The 10188-nt window shown below is 43.5% G+C and overlaps 1 pseudogene; it reads right to left on the reverse strand.

Moving 5' to 3' along the window:
- Positions 1-7700: 7700 nt before the first annotated feature.
- LOC146831545 (uncharacterized) lies at positions 7701-9292 on the reverse strand (annotated as a pseudogene).
- Positions 9293-10188: the final 896 nt, after the last annotated feature.

Genomic DNA, 10188 nt, shown 5'->3' on the forward strand with positions numbered 1-10188 from the left:
TTGAGACAGTCATTCACTCACTAACACACCCATACACACACTCATCCACCCATACAGTCCTGCACACATGCTGTGTTCAACACATACAAACAGTGAGTCACTCATTCATGCACCTATGCACTACGTAATACCCCCCACCGAACCATGCAGACACTCAGACTGATACTCAAAAAACCAACTAATAACCTATAAAGACACCCATGTAGCTACTCACCAACCCATGCAGCCACTTATACACAAAGTGAGAGACTGATACAGATATTTACATATTTAAACATTACTCACTAAGCCATGTATTCACTATGATACACTTAATCAGTCAGTTACACAATCAATTTTTCAAAAACAAATCATCCATTTAGACACTTATATACCCATTTATTCTTCCATCGACCTTGAGATATACATATATAAAACATATTTAATTTTCAGAAAAACACACATTCACTGGATGATGTCATCAGTGATGTCATCAGTGATGTCATTTGAGATGTCATCAGTGATGTCATGAGTGATGTCACTGACCATGTCATGAGTGATGTAATATGTGACGTCATCAGCAGTGCATTGCGGGCGCGCGAGTTATAGTTAGCTGAACTAACTATAACGGGGGAATTTCAATGGTTTTGTACAAGTGAAAAGTCCAGCTAACTATAACACCCCTGAAACCTATGGTTTTTTCAGTGAATTTCTGAGGTTTTTTAAATGCTAATTCCTAACTATAACGTGCCTGAAACCTATGGTTTTTTCTGTGAATATATATATATATAGATAGATAGATAGATAGATAGATAGATAGATAGATAGATAGATAGATAGATAGATAGATAGATAGATAGATAGATAGATAGATAGATAGATAGATAGATAGATAGATAGATAGATAGATAGATAGATAGATAGATAGATAGATAGATAGATAGATAGATAGATAGATAGATAGATAGATAGATAGATAGATAGGTATATATATTCACTGAAAAAACCATAGGTTTCAGGCACGTTATAGTTAGGAATTAGTATTTAAAAAACCTTAGAAATTCACTGAAAAAACCATAGATTTCAGGGGTGTTATAGTTAGCTGGACTTTTCACTCATACAAAACCATTGAAATTCCCCTGTTATAGTTAGTTCAGCTAACTATAACTCGCACGCCCGCAATGCACTGCTGATGACGTCACATATTACATCACTCATGACATGGTCAGTGACATCACTCATGACATCACTGATGACATCTCAAATGCCATCACTAGACCACTAGGTACCTCCAGTAAGCGCCACAGAGCTGCGTTGCAGAGAGATGTAAAAAGGGGCACGGCCTAGACCACCTCTCTGCAACGCAGCGCAGGGGCACTTACTGGAAGCACCTGGTGGGCTAGTTGGCCCCCAGGGTCCCTCAGGATTGAAGGGGTATTATTTCCCCAACTTAAAACGCGCCACAGGGCGTGTTTGCACATGTTAACTCAGGCCCGTCCCCTCCCTTCACCCCTGTGTAAACACGCCCTGTGGCCATTTTTAGTTGGGAGATTAAGTTCATTTGAATCCTGAGGGTCCCTAGGGTCCAATTAGCCCACTAGGTACCTCCAGTTATGTTATGTTATGTTATGGTAGCTTATATAGCGCATGGCTACCCCAGCAACGGGGCGTCCCAGCGCTTGCAGACAACCAGGTACGCAGCAGCCAAACCAGGTGTAGGAAGAGCTCCAGAAAGTCGGGCCTAAAGAATGGAAAATAGCCAGGTCTTAATTTTCTTTCTGAAAGCCAAATGATTTGTGATAACACGAGCTTCAAGTGGGATTGCGTTCCACAATTTCGGGGCCAAATATCTAAAAGATCGGCCTCCGGCTCTGCACCTCCTGATCATAGGAATGTGGGCCAGAGTCAAATCAGCAGAACGAAGAGCCCGGGTGGGGACATATAGAGAACCCAAATTCTGCAGAATTTTAGGGCCCGAGGAATACAAAATTTTATGGATAAGGCAAAGTGCCTTGAATTGAATACGCTGATTTACAGGCAGCCAATGCAAATGATGACGAATAGGAGAGATATGACAATTGTTGGGCAGTCCAAACAGACTACGTGCGGCCGCATTCTGAGCTCTTTGAAGTCTATGAATTGTGGATTGATTGGAGCCCAGCATGAGGACATTGCAGTAGTCGATGTTTGACAGCACCATAGTCTGAATGATCGTCTGACGGACTTGGGGATTGAAGAAACCCAGAATGGGTCTCAGAGACTGTAAACGGCCGTAGCACAGACCTGCTACTTTTTTGGCGTGGGAGTCAAGGTCTAGTCGATTATTGACCATGATACCCAAGTTTTTAACTTCCTTCTTAGGGGTGGGTGCAGGCCCCAATGCAGATGGCCACCACTTGTCGTCCCATTTTAGGGTCTCCTTTCCAACCAGTAGCACCTCGGTCTTAGATGAATTAAGCTGGAGACGATTTTCAGTCATCCAGTATGCAATGGCCGATAGATCTTCTTGGAATTTAATTTTGTCGTCATTGGCGTTGCAGAGAGGTTTAAAAAAGGAGCTCGGTCTGGACCACCTCTCTGCAACGCAGCTCAGTGGCGCTTACTGGAAGCACCTGGTGGGCTAGTTAGCCCCCAGGGGCCCTCAGGATTGAAGGGGAATTATTTCCCCAACTTAAAACACGCCATAAGGCGTGTTTGCACACGTCACCTCAGGACCCGTCCCCTTCCTTCCCCACTGTGTAAACACGCCCTGTGGCCGTTTTAAACTGGGGATTAAGTCCCCTTGACTCCTGAGGGTCCCTAGGGGCAAAATAGCCCACTAGGTACGTCCAGTAAGCGCCATTGCAGAGAGGAGTAAAAAGGGGCACGGCCTCCACCACCTCTCTGCAACGCAGAGCAGTGGCGCTTACTGGAAGCACCTGGTGGGCTAGTTGACCCCCAGGGTCCCTGAGGATTGAAAGGGAATTATTTCCCCAATTTAAAACACGCCACAGGGTGTGTTTGCAAATGTCACCTAAGGCCCCAACCCCTCCCTTCACCACTGTGTAAACGCGCCCTGTGGCCGTTCTAAGTTGAGAGATTAAGTCCCCTTGAATCCTAAGGGTCCCTAGGGTCAAACTAGCCCACTAGGTACCTCCAGTAGGCGCCGCAGAGCTGCGTTACATAGAGGTGTAAAAAGGGCCGTGGCCTCAGAACACCTGTCTGCAAGGCAGCTCCCTGGCGCATACTGGAGATACCTGTTGGGCTAGTTGGCCCTCAGGGACCCTCAGTATTGAAGGGGAATTAATTCCCCAACTTACAACTAGCCAGGGGGCGCATTTGCAGATTGCTGCAAGGAGGGGGTGAGGCCTCCGGCGCGAGTCCGGTCTTTAATTTATTTTATTGTTTTAAGAAGGAGGGCTGTGTGGCCCCCCTTTTTTCTAATTTATTGGCCCTTGTGACCCCTTCCCACAAGGCCTGGACCATAATTTTTTTGGTTGAAAAAAATAAATTTGGAAGGGGGCCGCGTGGCCCCTCTCCCAAGGCCTTAATCGGCCCCGGGGACCCCAACCCCCGGGGCCGGACTTTGTTTTTTAATATTTAAAAAATATATATATTTATAGAAGCACCTAGGACATGCTGGACAAACCGTATGTACCTATCACCATGACGATTTGCGTGATATTCATTAAAAGGCAACTATGCATACACTGAATCCACATGGAATGTATTTACACCGCTAGTGAAGCTCTGACGTGTCTGACGCCCTACCGTGCCTAATCCTGGGGCCCCCGCCGGGTGGTACTCTCCAAGTAGACACCCTTGTCGTTTATTTATACAAACATGGGTAGCTATTGACGGGCACAATTAATACACACGCACACCAAGCCATTCAAAGGGCATTCGACAAATATGCGACCAAACTATATAAGAAACCCCCCTCACGGTTAATAAAACACACATCCACCGCCGGATGTGTAATACTTTTTATTTTACTCTCTGGAAAGGAGACGAACCTCACTTGAGAGTCACAGCGTGCTCCTGGCTGATCCCAATGTTGTGTTACACCCACCAGTGCCCGCCGAGTGCCACACACCTCTGTGTTGTATTCCACCAGCTAGTGCGTATGCTATGACACTCTCTAGCCCATGTGCACTGTAACACCACCCCGTGAATATGTCATGCCACACTGGCCTTTGCACGGTTTATATTGCCCCATCTAACGTGCCTTCCTCGATGCCTATGTTATAACGCACAGCGCTATGCCATACATATTACAATCTGGGATCCATATCTTTGTCACAGTGCATATGCAACGTTACACTCCCCAGCACATATTTTATATTACAACTTTAGAGACTAGTTAGGTTACACAACACTGCCCTGTGCATATTACACTCCAAGGCGCATATCGCATAGCACGCGCTAGTGCCTGTGCTATCTCACGCTCTCCAATGAATCTGTCATTGCGCACAATGTATTGCATATTATATTTCACGCCCGGTTCATCTTATATCACACTTTTTGGTGCATAGTTTACACCATATACTATATCTAGTTTTCATTTTCAATCGTGCTCTCAGGACTATGTTCTATATAACACTGCGCCCACCTACTCTTTTCACAGGCATTACATTTTGCGATGGGGTGGAGGGTCAGGAGGTGTTTCTGCCAAGTGAGCCCGGAGTCACAGTCACAAACATCCTCTTCTTCCTGAATAAAAGTGAGATTATGCTGCATACTTGTTCATATTTTAAGTAGTTTGCACAGACACACATTTTAAAAACAATAAAGTTCCTAATACCCACCTTCTCTGAACAGTTAGCTTGCTGCCCCATCCACCTCCTCCCTATCCTCTGTTGTCTGAATCCATGGACTAGCCTCCTCCCTCCTGCCATGCATGGTCTGATGTGCTGCCACTGCCCTCCATTTAACATGATGTACCAGTCCACTCCTCCTGCCCTCCATTGCCAAATTCTATGGCCCATCATTGACCTCCTGCTTAGCCTCTGTGCTTAGCTTGCTGCCCCTATTCTCCTTCCCCCTGCCCTCCGATGTCTTTGTGCATGCCCCTGCTCCATCCTTTTTGCCCACCATGTTCCATGGACCTGCCACTCCTATCTACTCTGAGTGTTCTGTTGAGCTGCCACTCCCCTCCCCTACCACCTGCCTAGCATTGTCAGATGACTGTAACCTGTCCCTGCCACCTCCACCCTGCCTGTCCACATGCCATGCCCCTATCCCCTTCCTCCTGTCCTCCATGTTCCATTTTACTGCCACACCCTTCTGCAACTGCTCCTCCTGCCTTACCCACGTGGTCTGTTGTGAGGCCCCTTTCCTCGAACTCTCTTGTCTGTGCCCAGGTCCTGACCCTCCCTTCTATCCTCCATGGTCCTTTGTGCATGCCCCTGCACCCTCCCTCTTGCCCATCATAGCCATTGTGCTGCCACTAACCCTCTCGCTTGCCATGCATGGTCTTCGGTGCTGCCATGGCCCCTCCCACCTTCCCTGTGTGGTCAGCTAGCTGTCCCTGACCCCCTCCCACCTTCCCTCTATGGTCTGTATGTATGCCATCATAGTCTCACTGTTGCTCTCTTGTTTCTCGTGCCCATCCTGCCTGACCTCCATGGTCATCTTGCTGCTCCTGCCCTGCCCCCTTGCCCCAACCCTCTGTTTCCATGTGCAGACGCCTATTCCCTCCCTCTTCGCTTGTCTGTTCCATTGTAATGCCCCTGATCAGTCCCTCCTGCCCTTTAGGGTATGTTATGCTGCAGCTTTCTCTCCTGCCTGTCCATTATGGTCAGTTAGCTACCATTGCCTCTTTCCCCTCTGTTCTCTGTTGTCCATGTGCATGGTCCTCTCCCCTCCCTATTGCTTTCTATGGATTGTTGTGCTGCACTCCCCTCCCGCATGCCCTGTGTGGTATATTGTGCTGCTGCAGACCCTGATGCCTGCCCTGTAGGGTCAGTTTGGTGCACCTCTCCATGTCCCTCCTGTCCTCTGTTATCCAAGCCCATGTCCCTACCCCAATTCCTCCTGCCTACCATGATCCAATGTACCATACTTGCGAACATATTGAACTTGGTAAGAGGGAGATTTTGAAAAAAAACTGGGGTATTGATTTTCCCCTTTGAGTTACGTTGAAAAAGAGGAGATGGTAGACAGGAGACAGATCAAATAAAGCCCATTTGAGCTTAAAAACATTGGACGTTTCCTGGCTGAAACGGGTCTGTTGGCATGTATGGTTGTACTACCACTGTCTCTTCCTTCTGCCCACAATGGTCTATTATATTGCCACAGCCTCTCTTGCCAGTCCTCTATTGTTGGTTTGTTGCCCCTGCCCCCTTTCCACTGCCCTCCATAGTCTGTTGTGCTGCCACTGCCCTTCTTGCCTGCCCAGTGTGGTCATATTGTTGCCTCTGCACTCTCCTACCTGCCTTCAATTTTCAGAGTCCGTGCCCCTGGCCTCTGCCTCTCAACAGTATCCCAATGAAGAACTAGATTGGTAACATTCTATATTTATTACAAAAGTGTGGAACGCCTGACGTCATCTTGATGTGATCAAAACTGTAATACCTAGAGCATTTCCTTTAGAAATTATATATATGAGAGGGTCTTATTTGCATCAAAATTATGGTTAGTGCTCTAAAAAACTAAAATGAGGACATATTTTCTGAGTTTTCAAATAGCGACAAAGAACTTTTAAATTATTTGCAATCTTTATGTTTTTTTATCCAGTTGACCACTTGATTAAATGTTGCACTTAGGGGAGAGGATGTGGTGTTACTTTCTAGAGCTGCAGACTTTGCAACTGGGGAACCAGGTTGGAGTTTCTGCTTCAGCTCAACATTCTGTGATTCTGGTCAACTAACTTAATCTCCCCATGTCTACAACCAAAATGAATTTGATCTTGTGTGATGTAACCAATGCTCATGTAAAGCACTCCATTACCTGACAAGTCTGCACTATATAAAACTGCAAATACACAATAAATAAGTATTTTGCACACTTCTGTCATTGGGCTACATGTGGGCTACATATGGGTGATATTCTTGCTGCATTTGGGCTCTTTTGTCTCTAGTGGCCATCTTGAGAGATTTATTTGTTATAAAGTTTCCTAAATTCCTCATTTACTGCAGTCTCCTCAGTAGGAAATGCTTTCAGTTTTTTAGTTTGATTCCATCAAGAAGGTATTCAGATATGTCACACATTTGCCATAAATTCTGAATGAACCCCCTAATTTTGTTCCTTTGTACATGAAATGTTTTAAGTGTTTCCACTTTATTCCAATCAAGATGGCTTCAGGTGTGTCATACTTTTGTCATAAGTAAGACTGTTAGCGCTCAGGGCCGTTTTTAGGTGTTTTGCCACCCTAGGCGAAAATTGAAAAATGCCGCCCCCTCTCTTTTACTACCATCACTCTCTTCCCCTGTCATCCAGGCTAGAAGAATTAATGCATTAGATATAAAAGAACGTCTATTCAACATTAAAATAAAAACACATCAAACATTAAATAACTAAATATGCACTGGTCTTGATATTTTATTTCGGTTTTAACTTTCTCTCTTCTAACTTCAATGGTGTTTTGGGTTCTTTCCCTTAATCCAACGATACCTCCCTTGCCTTTATTTTAGCAAAGTCTTTAACAAGATCTCTAATGTCAAGCTGTTAAGCCATGTCTTTTTCTACTGACATTGTGGCTAGTCCTATGAGTCTCTCTTGACTCATGGAACTGTGCAGATTTATATTAATTTGAGTTTTGAGAAACTCCTCTCCGCACTTGCCACTGATATCGGTAATGTCAAAAGGATACGAAGAGCTACGAACAGATTAGGTAAACCATTTTCTAACTTGTTTTGGCACAGATAGATCAGCACATATTCGGGTTTTGCATTTTTTTGTATTTGATTACTTATTCCTGAAAGTTCAGAGCAGAGAGCTGCCGCTTCAATGTCCTTTAGAAAAGATAGGGTTTCTCCAAGTCTACGCTGGGTTAGAGCTGTTTCCAATTTGATACACAAATCCATGAGTTATTTTGAAGTTTTCATCTTGAGGTCACTTATATTGTACAGAAAACCAAATAATCCTACAATTTCATTCACCTGTGTGAATTGTTCTTTTACAGAACTAATTGCCATGTTCAATATTGCAAAATTGTAATTTACTCATAACTTCTCTTTGGGGTCAGCGATGGGTTCATCTTCTGATTCGTAAGCGAACAATTTCATTTTCCTCCTTCTTATCTCTGGCTGAAAATTGGCTCAATATTGATTTCTTAAGCTAGCTCTCGAGCACCAACCAAAACTCTCTCAAATTCCATGTCACTCCTCATGTTTTTTAAATACTCTGTATTTTTAAGCTCATTTACTGTTTTCTTAATAGTAAAGTGCTTCTCTTGCAGCAGTTTACTGGTCAAATTGATTTGAAATAATATACTGTGCCATGTTAAAACTGCCACAACAAACTTATATGAAGATATGCTGTTCAGAAGAACGTCAGCTTCAACCTTAGTCATGGTACCAGAAGAGCATATGAGAGTTGAATCTTCAGTCATTTCAAACAACGCATCATACACATGCGGTAACTGGTACCTGATGGGGGTTAAGGCATCGATCCTGCGTGGCCACCGAGTATCACTCAGAGGTTTTATAGTCAAAAATGGCATATGGTGTTTCAGTATATCCCATCGACGTGCAGATGCAGCAAAGAATACATACAATCTTTGTATAGCGTAAAAAAACGCTGTTGCTTCAGTGCAACACGAATCAGCATCATGTACCACGAGGTGCAGGGTGTGGGAACTGCAGGGGACATAGAAGGCACACGGGTTAATATCCAGAATTTATTTCTGTAGACCTATTTCCTTGCCCTTCATATTGCTCCCGTTATCATAATCCTGACCTCGTAGGTCTTCAATTGACAATGACAAGCTTTTGAGCTGATATCTCAGAACATGACTCATCGATTCACCTGTGGTTTCGGTTAGTGGTACAAATCCCAAAAAGTGTTCTTTTATTTGCACGAGGCTGCTTTCTTGGAATTCTTCATCAGAAGACTGAAATGACTCTGTTCCTGAAGATTGAATGATGTCCACAAATCTTATGATCATGGTCATTTGTTCTGTGCGGCTGATATCTGGGGTGCAATCAAGAATGATTGAAAAATACTTAGCCTTTTTAACCAATGAAAAGATTTTCTCTTTGATACCATTTGATAGCACTTGGATCAGTTCATTTTGAATAATGTTGCCTAAATAGTGAGCATGTCTTCTACCCTTATTTTGTATTCTCCTGAGATGTTCATTCATTATTGGATCAAACATGGCGAGCAATTCCACAATTTAAAGAAAATTGCCATTATCATGAGCATGAAAAGTGTATCACTGCTGCCACGGAGGCCACATTTTGTCTTACAAGAGATATTACATGCTCTAAGATCTGATGCCAGTACTTTTCTTCATCTTTAAGCTTTTTTGTATTAACACTATCTATAGTTGTGTCTTGTTTTAGACTTGTATACAGGCCCTTCCAGTTATGGAAGTTGGTAATATGTTCAACACTCTTTTTGTTTGAAGACATCATTGCAGATATGTTATGCCAATCGTTGCATCCATTCTGAGTGAGACTTGTACTTGAACTTAAATTTCCGCCAAATACGTTGCAGCAAAAACAGAAAACCTTATCGGTTGATACAGAATACTGGAGGTATTCACGGTAAACTTCTTCTCCATTTGAAAGTTTTCTTTTATAATGTACAGCTGAAAACTTCCTTTTTTCTCATCTAAAGGAAATTTTCTGCTCACTTGTTTTGGCCCATTTTCAACCAAAAGAGTTCTTAATTTGTCTCTACTTATTGGTAAGTCTTTCCAGGAAGCAGGATCTGAATAATCTATTTTAACGCTTTCTTCAGTTATTTTCGGGCGTTTACTTTGATCACCATCTTCATTTTCAAGGTTATCCTTTGCAGTATCCACTACAGAATGTTCTTCTTGCTCTCGGCTGTTAACTTCTATGTCCTTGTCTGGTAGGCCTATATCATCATCTTTTTCTGAGGTTGAAGTTGATGCCCAAGCAACTTCAAAAGAACTCTTTGGAGGACGTAGACATTTTTCAATAGACCTGTTCAATTTAGATAGTTCTATTTCTCTTGCCGCTTTTCTTTTTCTGTACTGAGCACCTGAGAGTTTTTTCCTGTCTGACATTTTTGATCCTTTCTATTCTACCTGAAAAA

Source organism: Triturus cristatus, chromosome 5_1, assembly GCF_964204655.1.
Source record: "Triturus cristatus chromosome 5_1, aTriCri1.1, whole genome shotgun sequence".
In the NCBI taxonomy this organism is placed as follows: domain Eukaryota; kingdom Metazoa; phylum Chordata; class Amphibia; order Caudata; family Salamandridae; genus Triturus; species Triturus cristatus.